This window comes from Lissotriton helveticus, chromosome 1_1 (assembly GCF_964261635.1).
Source record: "Lissotriton helveticus chromosome 1_1, aLisHel1.1, whole genome shotgun sequence".
Lineage (NCBI taxonomy): Eukaryota > Metazoa > Chordata > Amphibia > Caudata > Salamandridae > Lissotriton > Lissotriton helveticus.
This window is the reverse complement of record NC_136057.1, coordinates 1,469,865,553-1,469,875,758: the sequence shown is the minus strand read 5'-3', so window position 1 is coordinate 1,469,875,758 and position 10,206 is coordinate 1,469,865,553. Positions and strand designations below refer to the sequence as shown.

The window sequence follows — 10,206 nt, the reverse complement described above, 5'->3', positions numbered from 1 at the left end:
GTTTAGCAAAATAAACAAAATGGCTTACCTCCAACAGCAAAACAGCAGCATACATACCTGTCTGAACCACTTCGTGCACAGCAGTGCACACAGCTGCACGGAGACGCCACGGGCCATATTGGACCTGAAAAACAAAGAAATAAACATAAGATTAGCAAAATAAACAAAATGGCTTACCTCCAACAGCAAAACAGCAGCATACATACCTGTCTGAACCACTTCGTGCACAGCAGTGCACACAGCTGCACGGAGACGCCACGGGCCATATTGGAACTGAAAAACAAAGAAATAAACATAAGATTAGCAAAATAAACAAAATGGCTTACCTCTAACAGCAAAACAGCAGCATACATACCTGTCTGAACCACTTCGTGCACACAGCTGCACGGAGACGCCACGGGCCATATTGGACCTGAAAAACAAAGAAATAAACATAAGATTAGCAAAATAAACAAAATGACTTACCTCTAACAGCAAAACAGCAGCATACATACCTGTCTGAACCACTTCGTGCACAGCAGTGCACACAGCTGCACGGAGACGCCACGGGCCATGTTGTACCTAGAAAAGAGAGGAAAAAAACCTAAGATTAGCAAAATCAAAAAGATATATTACCTCAAACAGCAAAAGAGCAGCATATCGGGACCAGTTCGTGCACAACGGTGCACACAGCTGCAAGGAGACGCCACGGGACATATTGGACCTGAAAAACAAAGAAATAAACATAAGATTAGCAAAATAAACAAAATGGCTTACCTCCAACAGCAACATACATACCTGTCTGAACCACTTCGTGCACAGCGGAGCACACAGCTGCACGGAGACGCCAGGGGCCATATTGGAACTGAAAAACAAAGAAATAAACATAAGATTAGCAAAATAAACAAAATCGCTTACCTCCAACAGCAAAACAGCAGCATACATACCCGTCGCAACAACTTCGTGCACAGCGGAGCACACAGCTGCACGGAGACGACACGGGCCATGTTAAACCTGAAAAACAAAGAAATAAACATAAGATTAGCAAAATAAAAAAAATGGCTTACCTCTAACAGCAAAACAGCAGCATACATACCTATCTGAACCACTTCGTGCACAGCAGTGCACAAGGTTGCACGGAGACGCCACGGGACATATTGGACCTGAAAAACAAAGAAATAAACATAAGATTAGCAAAATAAACAAAATGGCTTACCTCTAACAGCAAAACAGCAGCATACATACCTGTCTGAACCACTTCGTGCACAGCGGAGCACACAGCTGCACGGAGACGCCACGGGCCATATTGGACCTGAAAAACAAAGGAATTAACATAAGATTAGAAAAATAAACAAAATCGCTTACCTCCAACAGCAAAACAGCAGCATACATACCCTTCGGAACAACTTCGTGCACAGCGGAGCACACAGCTGCACAGAGATGACACGGGCCATGTTAAACCTGAAAAACAAGCATTTACAATGCAATGGTCTCGGCATTATTAAAGGTAGAGCTATTGGCATTAAGAGGATGCTGAGAGGGGACCCATAAGCGTGAACGGGAAAAAGGCTAGTGATTGTGCATTCCCCATGAGTGTAGTAAAGGAAAAGGGGAATAAATGCCCGCAGTGATGCACAACTGATTGCGCGTGCCGGGAAGCTGCTCACACATTCCAACAGTTATTGGAAATCAAATCCCTGTCCAGTCCACATAATTTTCTCTGCATATGACTAAAAACCTAAGACAGCCTTGTTATTTTTACGAAACCGTGTATAATAAAAGTATCCGATTGATAAAAGGTTATTAAACTTGACAGCCCTTAAGTGATCCAAGAAGTAAATATTAAAATGAAGTTTCAACAACACCAAACTTGACAGCCCTTAAGTAAATCAAGAAGTAAATATTAAAATGAAGTTTCAACAACACCAAATTGTCAAGGGAGGCCCAAGGCAGTAGTACAGATTACGATGCGATTTAATGTTCGTCCTTCGGGCAAGGTTTGTTGCTATAATGGAGAGGAAAAGCCCTGCATATTCGCCTTTAAATAATTAAACAAAGCGCTGGAAACGAGGGTTAATTTGCCGTGCACGCTCACAATATTAGCCTTTATGGAGTAACATTCAAGGTCAGTCACATCAGGTTTTTTAATGTTGTCTTTTGTGGCCCGACTTCCCCAAGCTATAAAAGAGAGGCCTGTCCACAGAATGTCAATAACAGGCCCTCTGACACCGCGCTATTTATAAGAGATACAAAACATAGTGGCGTGCGGCGCGTTGCCTTCAAGAAAAACTAGACCTGGATGCCTGCATGTCTATTCACTTATTTAGGGAACATTTATCGTTTACTAAACACACAACATCACCCCAAAGAATGCCTATGGTCTTGCGGGCTATGGAAGCATTTCTAGGGATCTCAGCACGCCCCTTGGGCTACAGAGGTGGGGGCTGGCCAGTAAGGTGGTAGTGTAAATGGTCGTAGCGGTGCGTGCAACGAACGGTGCAAGGGTGGGCACATCAGCACATGGACACTGGAGTCTGGCATCCACTGGCTAAACTATTCTCCAGGTCTTGCTTGCTATTGGGCACCATCTACTGCTGACTCCATAAGGCAACTGCCTCATCTATCCTTATGGGAGCAATAACTTGGTGTGCATTATCACTTGACTGTGTAGAGTGGTATGGCATAGAACTCTTGGATGTAGTCAATGATGTGGAACAGACACACACAGGCACAAACACAAGCACACCCACACATACACAGAGGAGCACACACACAAGCAGACACAGGGACACACACAAGCACACACGGATACACATACAAGCACATACACAAACACACAAGCAGACACAGGGACACACACAAGCACACACGGATACACATACAAGCACATACACAAACACAGAGGAGCACACACACAAGCAGACACAGGGACACACACAAGCACACACGGATACACATACAAGCACATACACAAACACAGGCATACACAAGCGTACGTACAGACTCACACACAGGCGCACACACACACAGGCAAAGTGGCAGTCTGCAGAGGTAAGAGCATCAGGGCAGTGAGACGGGTGGGGTGAAGTCGGGTGTTGGAATTCAACAGACGACGGGATAGGCAATATTTAAATTTTAAAAACACTTACCTTGAGCTCGCCGTATCACCATTAAATTGAAAGGTAAAACACTTGGTTTCTTGTCCCACGCAGGAAAATGAGTTTCTAAACTGTGCGAGTTGTTTTACAAACACCTTAAGTCTCAGAACGTGCGTACTCAAAGCTTTTCCCGGGTGCTGACAGGTTTGCTTTTGCTGCTATTCAAGGAATAGAATGCAGTTTAAAAAAGCAATTTTAGCTGTGTTATTTCCGTGTAAGCTTTCTTCACAGACTGTGATTCAACTTGTCACATATAGCCAACTTTTAGTTGCTTTCAATAGACATCTTATCTACCATATAACGAGATTGTGGTGAGCGTAGAGCCAACCATCTGTGCACCGTTGGTTGTCGGCTGCCATGTTAAAACATGAAGCTCATTTGGCTCTTTGTTGAAAAACAATATAATAACAGCAGCGCGGCCAGCATGTTAATACATGAAGTGTGTGAGGTGCTCTGTTGGCAAAAAATTACTAAAAAATTAAATATTTGTTAAAAAAAAAAAAGGGAAGGCATCCTCCACATGGTTTTCCTATTTATTTACTTTTGTACAAATCGCATCACAGCCTGCTTTAGCTATAGATGTTTAAAGCTTCAGGGTAACGTGCCGTGATTGCTACAAAAGTAAATAAACGGAAAAGAAATGCGGCGGCGCCAGATTTCTTTTCTCTTTATTTAATTTTGCAGCTATCGCGGCATGCCACACTTTAGATTTAAACCAGTGAGACTAAAGCGTGGCAAGACACAAATGCTAAGAAAACAAATGAATACAAAAAACTGTGGGCGGATGACTTTACAGCTACCAATAAAGTAAATAAATGCAACCCAAAAAAACGTTTTACTTTGCAATTTTTACAGTAAGGCAGATTTTAAAACAATTACCTCCTCTGCAGCGTCAGGGTTTCAGAAGCCGGCCATTATGTCATGCCAGCTTTGTTATGCCATCATTCAAAACACGTTTGTGAATGTGTGTGTAAGAGTGCAGCGCCTCAAAGCCTTGACGCTGTCAGCTGCCTCTGCTTCATGCCAAAATTAAGCACGGCTGCAATGACACCACATGGGCGGCTGAATCGTGAAAGTGACTGCCGTTTATAGAACTGAAATCAAGGGCACTCACTGGATTGTGGAAAAAATGAAGGGAGATAGTTTCCTTGGGAGTGTGAACACGCGTCAGAGCAACATTTTTATGTGAGTGCGTGGAAGCGCCACCGGACGTGATTACATCCTTGATAACGTTGGGCCAGTGTTATCCTTAAAGCACAAAGGCAGCGGCAGAGTAGAAGGGCGCCGAGATAGCTCCACATTTGTTTATGTAACTGAAATGAAGAGCAGCAGAAAAACTTCAAAATGCCTGTCGCCGATACTGGCTTTGCAAATGCGGACAATAATAAAAGCTACCAGCGGGAGGAGGGCGGGGACAAACGGAACGGTAAAAAAAAATGAAGAATGAAACTCACCCCTGAGAAGCCACACCGCCACAAGCATCAAGAAAACAGACAGTGGGAGGGGGGCGGGAACAAAGGGAACGGGTTGCGAATACCCGACCCGGCTGGGAAGGATAAGCTCCGAAAGGGAGCAGCCGCACCTCCATGGCCGCCACAAACAGCAACACAACGGAGGGCGGGGACAAACGGAACGGGGACGCGGACAACAGGAAAGGGGGCGGGAAGATGGGCAACACGGCCAATGGGAGGGGGGCGGGAAAGCAACACAACAGACAGCGGGAGAGGAGCAGCATTAAACACACATTAGCATTAGCAGTTACAAAAAATAAATAATAAAAAGGCCTTACCTCATACTCGCAATGAACACAAAAACAAAATGCCGTGACAAATGCTGTGACGAAAAAAGGGGCGGGTGACGCAAAAAGGGGGCGGGACTTAAAAAAAGGCACGGGAACGCCCACGATTTGCGTCCGGACGGGGGAAAGAGTGACGGACAACAATGTCTACCAATGGCTAGCCTCCATTTATGGAGCTAGCCAATGTTAGACTAAGGCGGGACATTGCCACATAGTGTAGATCAACAGATTTCGCCTGCGCCAACGCTGCTGCGCAGCGGACGCCAGGCAAAACCTAAAAACGAGCAGCTGTACCATGGGGATGAGTGGACACGTATATGTATAGCACTGTCTGATGAAAAGTATACTGTCTCCTTATCGGCTGCTGCCCCGCCTCCCTTTCCCTCTATAGAGAATGGAATACCATTAGTCTTGACAGTAACAGCGCAGACAATCTCGATCTAAAACATGGAGTGGTGCATTGGTCCCATCACTCGGTGAAAGATTGAGCACCCATGACCAGATTTATTTGGCTTATAAATATTGCTGAATAACATGCAATGCACGCCCTCTTTTCGCCCGTACTTGCAATAAGGGTATACGAAATCCCACCCGTACAGAACGGGACCTGCAATGCAGGCAAAACAACGCACACGGGATTATTATAAAATGAGATAATGGTGGTCTCGTTACCTGCTGCATCTAGGGGAAAGGGGGCGCGGTAGCACGCTTTACCTGGAGAAATGGCAACAGCGATGCGGCAGGCGGTGTTGTGGCGAGGGTCCTTCGCCGGGTCTGCTCTCCGCCCAGGCTCAGCATGGACATTGTAGGCATGGAAGTTGATTGTGAGCACAAATAGGGACCGGCCTGTAATACGGTTGTCAACCTTCTTTTTGGTGAATTGAGTTTTCTTATTGTTTGGAACGTGTTGATCGTCTTTGAACTTCACACGTTCTTCCTTTTGTTCTGATCATCCTCGTCTTTCCGATTTCTGTGATGAAGTCTGATAGGTACGAGAGGAACGTGTATCAGTATCTTGATAACTATCAGGTTTCCTCAAATTATCCCTATTCCTGAGGTTATACCTCCTTTCAGAGGCTCCTTTTGAGGAGACCTACCTCGGGATTGAGAATGCTTCTCTTTAGAAGTTTGTTTAGTGTTCTCCCACTTCTTTTTAAGAGCAGTGAGAGTGTTTTAAAAAAAAGACCTTTTCAGGACTTTATCAGCTGAGGTTTTACTGGTTTACCACCCAAACTGTCTCTACCTAGTTCTTCATAGGATTTTTCAATTATTCTGGCTAGTTCCTGAGGTTGCTCCGTTACATCAAATTCTCTTAACTTTTGGCGGATCGCCATAGATGCTGCTTCACCTTTAATATTAGCTAATATTATTGTTGAGACCTGTTTCAAATCTTTCAGTAATTTCATACGTAGATTTAAAGCAGGCTCTGCCCCGTATTCATTTTGAATCTGTTTCAGGACGTCTGTATTACCGCCATAGACGGAACACCATGTGTTTTTGTGTAGATTGCAGCAAAGACTGTACCCAAATTGTCGCAGTCTTCCAGGTGTGGTGCGATCCCCATTGGTAAATAGATTGTTAAAATCCTGTGTTTCTCATGAGGGGTAGTATCGGGAAATACTGCCTCGATTTGAGTAATTTTTTGTGCTATCCAGAATGGAATTTGTTCCCTTTTAACAGATAATTTACCAATGACTGATTGTATAGTCTGTGGTGTGATTTTGTTTGTGTTCCCCTGGTAAGGAGTGTGTTGTGGAATCCTTATAGGAGGTTGGACTGTTAGAGTCTGCATGACATATTGAACCAATTGTCTATATATTTGTATTAGTTGTTTTAGTTGAACTAATAGGGCATCACCTGACATTTCTTCAATGCCAGAATATGGTGTATAGCTGGCTAGCTCCAGGTCTACCTAGTGGACCGAGCCTGGTAATGTGATTTTGATGGTGTAGGGCGCCTTTAAACCAGAGTGCATGCTCTTGGTAAGTTAGTGGAATTTCAATATCCTCGAAAGGAACGCATTCCATTGGATGTTCTTCTACTTTGTAGAAGTGAAACACATGTGTTACTGAATTTGATTCAGGGAAGATAATCCATGAATAGAATACCTCTGTCTGCCGATATTCGTGTGCTTCTATCACAAAAACTACCCTACCACCTCTTGATGATGGGCCATTTGTTATAAGTTTTATAGTGATGGCTTTCCTTATATTTTCTGGGATGATTATAGCATCCAAGTCATCTTGTTGGAAACCTTTAAAGTCTAAGCCGGGTAGGGCTGCAGCTCCACCGGTTGCGTTGTTGTCTTCTTCGGTCATTGTTTAATGAAAGTTGCAGAGCAAGTTTCAAGGAAACAAAGATAAGGTGCACAATATTTTGAAACACTGTATCCTTCAACGTTGAATGAACCAAAAACTAATACATAGGAATTTTCGTCCTACTCAGTTATGGCGGATATTTTATCCTTTTGCCCACTCCAGACTTCTATTGGAGTGTTTTACGGGAAAAAGGAGTCTCTGAGAAAAGCACGACTGAGTTACTTTAGTATCTAGCGTTAAATTAGTGCCTTACCAAACGTTGGGTGCCATGTAGTGTAGTTCCTATATTCCCAATAGGCTCTGCGCATTGGAATAATATATCCTATAATTTAGACGTAGGACTGAGGTCGACTAGGTCTCTATCGAATATATTAAACTTAACAGTAAATGCCAGCTACCTCAGAGGTCACTAGAAACTTTCTCGAATTCACAAGAAGAGATTAGTTTCTAACAACCGCATAAACATGACAACTTTGTTTCCCAAGAATCAGAAAAAGTATCTCTAGAGTCGCGGAAACAATAGATAAATATTTCACTCAGACACTCGTGCATGCTTCGTTTCTACAGAGGTGCAGAGAAATAGAGAGACGTGCGTTTTCAATAAACGGTTTTATTGAACAGGCTTCTTTCTCATGCAAGAAAAGTGAACTGCTACAATCGTAAGGCAGAATGCAAAGTATAATGCGTACAGCAAGAACAATATTATAAAAATAATTCTATTAGAGCATTGTATGGTTTATAAACCATATATATAAATACATACATAAATAACAAGGGCTAAAAGTACTCAACTGGTGCTTCTAAAATACGCCTACCCCAATGTACCTAACCTAAGTCTAGTACACAGGAAGGAGTAAGTGTGGTGTAGCATAGGTTTAGTTTTACTTTGCCAAGAATCTATCCAAGGTTTCTCTAGGCTCTAATCAGCTCCATACCTTTAGTTTATATTGAAGGAGTTCTGGTAGCTCAGTCTCGGGACTCGATTTCCCAGCACCCCGCAAGGGGAGCTTGGAAACACTGGAGCTGGATTCTCGCCGAGAGAAATTCAGCCTCTCGATCAGTGCGTCAGCTGAAGGATTGACTTCCTTTGGCACTTGCTGTAGCGAGCTGCGTCGGGCAAGAAGATAGTCGAACTGCTCCGAACCACCGTGTCTTGCAAGAGCAAGTGAAGGCATATTTATACCTTGAAGGTGTCTAGTTTGACGTAAAGTCGGGCATAATAACATCAGGAAAGAACCCCAAGGGAATAGTAGTTCTTTGTAAAGTACATGAGTTCTTGGACAAATCAATATTCAAGCAAGGGAAGGTCCCTGACTGCTTAAGCCGATTTTCCAAGAAATCGTTATGACGTTTTGATACGGGTGGAAGTATCCATGCCTGTATTTGGTCTGCATGAGCTATGTCTAAATAAGGAAAATATTTCTATGCCTATATTAGGGCAGTGTGAATTGTACCTATATAAGGGTATGAATCGGGAAAATGCACTTGGATCCTAAACCGCCATACAACAATAGGTCAGGGAGGAGGATGGAGGAAGAGCCTCTGGTCAAGAAGGTCATCAGCTGGCGTCTGTTAACATTCTAGAACGCTCAGCTGATGGCAGGGGGGAGAGAGTACGGGGTGAGGAGAGGGACAAAATAGTTACAGTAAAACACAACATAGCCATGAGGTAAGTTGTAAATAAGAGGATTATTAGCTTGGTTACAGGATGGTAGTCCATTAGTTAAGCCCCACCAGGAGCAGCATCCTTGATGCTCAGCCCACACTCTCCAACTGTCTTCCTCTCCACTCCACCAGGCACTCCAGCATTCCACTCTCTCATCATGCATTCTAGCATTCCACATATACATCACATTCATATTGGCTGAGCAGCAGGGAATGGGTAACCAGGAAAAGGATGCATTTAAAGGCAATCAAGGTATAACATAATGCAACAGTGTAATGTGCTTGGCTTATTGCATTGTCATACGAGTCGACTCTTGAGTGAACATGCAGTGGCATTGTAAACTCTTTACAATAACGCTTGCATTACATTTTACTTTATAGATCCCTTCACTGAGGATCTCTCTTAACGGCTATATCCATCACAGAACGTAGGTTGATAGTTGGGCGGCCATCAAAAATGACACAAGGGACATGTACATTAACTCTTAGAAACCAACTAATGTTAAACCATGTGTCCGCTATCACTCACTCTCTTCTCTCCACTACTGAACAGACAGAATAAGAGGGCCACTCTGGTCAGTCACTCATGAGTGACACTAAACTCTTCCCACAAGACCTCTGCAAACTATTGCGATCAAGCACTTCCTCACAGATGGTACCCGTTCGGTAAAGCGCTTTGGCGACGCGTCAGAGGCATGAAGCTCTATATAAGCACAATTAACATTACAGTTGAAGAGATATAAAATCGTCAGGTTTCACCCAATAGTTGAGAAAACTACACCATAAATGACAAATTTTCCAAAATAGAAAGAAGAGTAATCAGTCTGCAGAGATTAGAAAAGTCTGCATTTGACATAGATTGTAACTGTTTTTAGATTATCTACGTGTTAACACTTTGTATAAAACCTAATTAGAGGAAGGTTTTTACCGCGGAGGGCGAGCTAATTAAAACTGTGAGAGGATAACATCGGCTCCCTGTCCCGTTCCACTTCAATCATCGCCGTATTTGCATACCGATTACTAAATTCCAAATTATCACCGTGTTAATTTAACTATCACATTGCGCAACATTTGCCATGAACTACAACGCCCAAAAATCCAGTCACAGCCGCGGTTTGCCCGCTGGGTAGAGCAGTCTATCTTGCTTTGTTTCATACACGCAGCACCCAGTCAGAACTAAAATACCCATACTACCTACTGACAGCTTAGAAATGGCGTTGTGACGTTGCATCCTCTTTCACCACGACCGCCCCCTGACAGAGAGATTGCATGTCGGGTATTGTAATGT

General features: G+C 43.5%; 1 long non-coding RNA gene across 1 annotated transcript; it reads right to left on the bottom strand.

Annotated features, from left to right (window-relative positions):
• Window positions 1-367: 367 nt before the first annotated feature.
• LOC144773361 (uncharacterized) lies at window positions 368-1,145 on the bottom strand. Its single transcript, XR_013599964.1, has 4 exons — window positions 1,076-1,145; window positions 927-993; window positions 495-844; window positions 368-412 (listed from the first exon to the last, which is right to left on the bottom strand). It is a non-coding gene; the product is annotated as an uncharacterized LOC144773361 (long non-coding RNA).
• Between the last annotated feature and the right edge of the window lie 9,061 nt (window positions 1,146-10,206).